Below are 6,000 nucleotides of genomic sequence, written 5' to 3' on the forward strand. Positions count from 1 at the left end.
CAAAACTACAAATCACAATTTGTGCAAGAGTTCTCAATAACATTAACAAATATATAACAAATATATATAATCCCAAAAACACTTATTCTAAAACTCAATTTAAGATTCTATAGCTAGATAGTGTTATTTCAGTTTCAGAGTCTTCATAGTTTTCAAATCCATTTTTATTTCATGATGTGCCTTGTTACACATCTTTATCTTGTCTGATATTTACCTGTATGTGTAAGTACTCTTTATTTACTTTCATTTATAATTACTATATATTTTGAAAATAGAATGAACTTTACTCAACTATTATCTGATGTACTCTCCCACATTGGTTCTTCCATACCCCTCTCCCTTCTTTCCTTTATGTGCCACCTATACCCAGTTTAAATCAATAAACATGTAAGAAGTTAAAATACAATGTTAAAATTGCCAAAAGGGATTAATACTTTTATGGCTATTGTATGGCTTTAGGATAGCATTACTTAAACTGTTTATTCTGTCTGAGTATTTGTGCTGTGGACTTTGGTTGTTTGCAGCATGGCAAGTGTGAGCAAACAAGCAATTCAAAAAAATAAACAACAGAAAATACAACAACTTAGGAGTTGTTGCACTAAACCAAACACAAACTCCTAATATTATTTTTAATCATAGACAATGAAGGACATCTATTAATTGGAAAAAAAGAGGGACAGCAGCTGAAATGCCATTTTCTTATCTTGCACACCTAATTTTGTGTGAATATGTCAATTTATATAGGAAAATCACAGTGATTTCAAGATAAAGGACCTCATTTAGAGTCGGACGCAAAGTCTGTTTTAGGCGCATCCAAAAAAAACCACTATCACGCATGTGCAGAAAACCCCAAATCCGCCTGCATCTTGGACGCAATTAACACTTACGGCAGCTTGCGACTCACTACGAGAGGAAGGGAGCAACACAGAATTGTGAAGGCGTAACCATGTAAATGCATCCAAGTCGCAGTGAGGCGCAGATGCAGCACACGTCAAAAAAGGGCTAAAACTGTGCGGCAGGAATTAGGTGGCGCAAGCGGTTAGCTAGCTGCAAGAACTACTGGCAGCTCGATAGGGTATTACGAGTGGGACGCGACTGGGGTTGCTTGCCACTCATAATACTCTAACAAGCTGCGGCAACACCCCACTCCTACACTTCTTACATGGACTTTGCGTCAGACTCTAAATGAGGTCCAAAGACGGCAATATCTGTAGAAGTGCAACATTTTAGTGCTGAGTGGGATGGGTGCATTCATGCACCTTGTATTGCACCCATGTGCAAAATATTTAATTTTGTTCTACAAGGTATTTAAATGATATTCAAAGGGTTGAGAGAGCACATTTAGAAGAACTGCAAAGCATTTATAGGTGCAGTTCTATGGAATAAAAACATTAATATGTTTGACAGTGACACCTTATGTAAACTACATGAATCATTTCAAATATAAATTAGTCTAGACTGAACAATTGTAGAGGAAAAGGAAAAGTTAAATGAATAAACTGGGTGGCCTAAAGTAATAATAGGCTACACTTTTAAGTGATATTTTTAAAATGTTTACACCATGTTTATTTCCAGATATATTCCCAGTTCCACAAAGGTTGGTGCATTTTACAGGAGGTTTACCTGAAAGCCAAAATGTGGAGTGTTTGAAATGCTCTGTGGGTGCACACTTATTCTGGCCTGTAAGTGGCCCAGTTGGTCATCTTTCAATGTATCTGCCCATTCTGTTTAAGACTAATAACTTTCTTCAAAACCACCAAACTAAAACTAGTGAGAACTTAGTGTTTTCATCAATACCTAATTTTCGTCTAGTAATTTCAGATAAACAAAAAAGGAGGGTGCAACTCCATAAAAATGTTAGCTATAGCCCATCCAGGTGTGGCCACCAAACAACAATACACAGCAAAAACACCAGAGGGAGAGATAGTGCAGAGTAATAACAGAGAAGTTTATTGATATTATGTCTTTGTGACCCGAAACATCTATGGTTTACAAAATGCACTTCTAAATAAAAGGTAAGAAATGAACTTCCCCATAGTGCCTATGCCTTCTGTTTTGTTGTATCCAATTATCTCAGACCAGAAAAGGGGTTATCCAATTAGGAAATTGCATTCAGTGGGACATATCCAATTGGCAGCATTATTGTCAAATGCATTGCGGCCTGCACACTATTACCATTACTATGGTAAGAGTGAACGTTATTACCGTTTCAATGCTGGCTTTTTGAGCCGCAAGCAGAAATCAGTGTTAAAATAACCGTATTAACGGTAATAGGTTTAATGCTGCGCTACCCCAGGGGGAATTGAATTCCCCCCAATTTGTGCTAACCCTGTATTTTCTCAGATGCAGTATATCTAAATATGCACACATCTTGGTAATAATTTTCTGTCTTTATTTTAGAAAAGTTGGTGTGCAGCCACGTTGAAAGAATGGAGAAAGAGGAACTTTCTGAGGAGAAAAAAAGAGTAGTACGAAAAATTAAAAGATAATGTAAATCCTACAAATTTCCTCACGCACAAAGTTATGAGCTTGTGCAATTATTTTAAATAATTAAGATAAAATAAAATATGTTAAAGTTACTTCTGGACTATTCGTGTGTCATTACTCAATTACTACTGGCTAAAAGAAAGTGATGAAAGCTGCAGAGCACAGTTGTCCAATTTTCATAAAAAGGTAAAAGGGACAATAGTTTGGAATGATGATTTTTGAGCTATCTCTCGGTCAGAGATAACCTCAGGGATGTTATTATCTGTCATCTCTCTTTTAAATGTAAAAGAGCAAACCTTGTACTTACTCATCTTAGATTTATAATTAGGCAGACAACTTCAGTAGCTTTCAAAGCAAATGGGACTGAATAGAGATACAGAGAACAGAGCACAGACACAACAGGACAATGCCCAGCTGGACTAAGCCACCTGAATTAAAGCCTAATGAACTGGAGACAAATGTTTGACATATACTGCTTGCTGCAATGAGTGTATTAACATCCAGCCTGTGTTTCAAACTAGTTAATAAAAACAATGTTTAAAGAAATATACAGTGACTGGTAAATATTTGTAAAAGGAGGCATACACATAAGTGATTTCCTTAGCTGGGTTTTTCAATGTGGGAAGTTGGTACCTTGTACACGTGAATAGTAAAATACACTACTCACCAGATTTAAAAGCTTTTTAAAACTTAAAGCTGTTATCTACCTAAAAAAAAAGTATATATGCACTACCTGTTATCTGGCCATAACAAGTATTGTTTACAGTGTAACAGCTGTTTGATCAGAGCTAGACATGACTGATTAAGAGAGGACAAAGCGTTAAAATGGATGAAGGATGTCATGTCAAGTGAAAGGAGGCAAAAAAGAGTGAGAGAGTTTCATTCAGAGTGGCACACAAGGTGTATCACAAAAAGTTTGAGGAGCTGTGACTTTAAAAAATATGGGCATAGTCTTATTAGAATGGCTGTTTCTGCCAAATATCTGTTTCAAGGGATACGTACATGCACTACACGGACAGAACACAGTGGGGAGAAAAAGCAAATTCTTAGCATTCATGTTATGGAGAAGAAAATAAGTTAAATGCACATACATAAATGTAGATAACAAGATGTAAACACTGGCGCTCAATGCTGTATTGTATAAATGAAGTGATAAAATTAAACCCACATGTACACCTCTTCCATGTGAGGAGGCAGCCTTCCTTCAAAACTTTGGCTGGTAAGGCCGAAAATAGATATAGTAGGTGCAACAGAAGGAGGGCGCAATAGTGATGTTAACAGATTGTACTGAACAAGGTGGGTACAGAATAAGTTGGCATAAGGATGTGATGCAAATCTCTGGGTTGGTATCCAACAATAATGTAATTAAACCAGTTCACAAATCCAAATGCTAGACAGAATGTTCAACCGTAACAGTCACTGATGTACAGAAAGTCAATTACTAATGCCACAGTCTGAGGTGTACTAGCTACCCATATGGACCTTACTGAACAGAAGTAATACAGCTTGCGATTCAACAGATAGACAGGGATAAGTGGAAATGTGTGTAATGGTACAGTTCACCAGATAACAATTCAAATAGGTGGGAGTGACTAGAAAGTAAAATAAAACCAGCTTATCTGTATCAGGGTCTCCGACAGGAAATCTCAGCTCCGTCTGGTGTGTCAGGAACAGGTAAGACAGCAAATGCAGTATACAGTAGTTCTTAGCCTCGGGCAGCCGTCCCCATACAATCACCGCTCACAGTCTCCAATCAACCGTAATAGTAGAGATAGAGGAGCCATATAATGTAGTAATTTATGTACAAAAAAATTTATTCAGAAATCATATAAATGCACACTCACATTTAGCAAGATAATAATAAGCTTATCTGTAATTAGGCAGTAGGTCAGCTTGTACCAGTATGGATCCCTGGAGGGCTTTACAGGTATTACCAACGATCTCCACACAGAAGTATCAGGGTATACACAATAGATGTCCAGGATGGTAATACTTTCAGGGCTTGTTTAAATACCATGTATGGTGGCATGCGCAAAATGGCCACCATACATGGTATTTAAACAAGCCCTGAAAGTGGGCACTTGTTTTTCCTCCTGAAGAAGTCTGTCAAGACGAAACGCGTTGAGGCCCCATCACTTAGCTACATGCTTGTGTAGGTCATATTACCATCCTGGACATCTATTGTGTATACCCTGATACTTCTGTGTGGAGATCGTTGGTAATACCTGTAAAGCCCTCCAGGGATCCATACTGGTACAAGCTGACCTACTGCCTAATTACATTATTGTTGGATACCAACCCAGAGATTTGCATCACATCCTTATGCCAACTTATTCTGTACCTACCTTGTTCAGTACAATCTGTTAACATCACTATTGCGCCCTCCTTCTGTTGCACGCACACACATACATATATATATATATATATATATTTATATATATATATATATATACACACAAGTTAACCCGTGCATGATACTCATGCATTCTAGTCAAATCAAGGTCTTAAAAAGGTTCTTGTCATGCATTTGGGCTCAGGCCTCCTCAGGGGAAGAGCGTTACTTCCCGACGCAAGCTCCCTTTTTAATGTGTGTTCATAAGGTAAAATTACCTCACGAAAATAAGTTTGAGCCCTCAACTCGTAAATTTAGCCTTTACTACCCCTCCCACGGGGGGAAGGGTGGATGATGGAAGTTAACTGACTTCACTATTCTATTTTTTTTGTCAAATAATGTCAGTATACCAAATTTCAGATCAATTGGATGAGTCCTTTCTGAGAAAATTGTTTTTTCCACACACACACACTAACACATGCCGCTACACATGTGTGTTCATGAGGTAAAATTACCTCACAAAAATGAGTTTGAGCCCTCAACTCGTAAATTTAGCCTTTACTACCCCTCCCACGGGGGGAAGGGGGGATGATGGAAGTTAACTGACTTCACTATTCTAATTTTTTTATCAAATAATATCAGTATACCAAATTTCAGGTCAATTGGATGAGCCCTTTCGGAGAAAATAGTTTTTTCCACACACACACACACACACACTAACACACGCCTCTAGGCTTTTACTTTTATATATTAGATAATGCTAAGAATTTAGTAGGTCAGTGTATAACTCCGCCCAGCAGGTGGCGCTGCAGCTTGTGGTTTTTTCCCACACACAGACTAACACACGCCGCTAGGCTTTTATAATATATATATATATATATATATATATATATATATATATATATATATATATAGATAGATATAGTTATAGATATATATAGATATATATATATATATATATATATATATATAGATAGATAGATAGATAGATAGATAGATAGTGTGAAATGTACAAGGCAGAGTACAAAATCCTCTTTTGTGGTGCTGTACACTGCAATATGTGCAGGTGCACCTAGATTTACAGCAAAACATGATTTTGTGGAGCAAGATTTGCAAGCAGATGTTTGCAACAAACAGGAGCTTGCCGGATCAAGGTCATTTCTTATTAACTAAATAATAGG

At 37.2% G+C, this 6,000-nt stretch overlaps 1 protein-coding gene across 2 annotated transcripts in view; it reads left to right on the top strand.

The window, feature by feature from the left end:
• The window catches only part of GC (GC vitamin D binding protein), a 151,848-nt gene extending 149,269 nt beyond the window's left edge, over positions 1 to 2,579 (top strand). For both annotated transcript variants that reach the window (XM_075202383.1, XM_075202373.1), the window contains exon 13: positions 2,401 to 2,579. The gene's annotated coding sequence lies outside the window, so the exon portion shown is untranslated. The remainder of the gene's footprint in view (positions 1 to 2,400) is intronic.
• The last annotated feature ends 3,421 nt before the right edge of the window (positions 2,580 to 6,000 follow it).

Source organism: Mixophyes fleayi, chromosome 1, assembly GCF_038048845.1.
Source record: "Mixophyes fleayi isolate aMixFle1 chromosome 1, aMixFle1.hap1, whole genome shotgun sequence".
NCBI classification, from domain to species: domain Eukaryota; kingdom Metazoa; phylum Chordata; class Amphibia; order Anura; family Limnodynastidae; genus Mixophyes; species Mixophyes fleayi.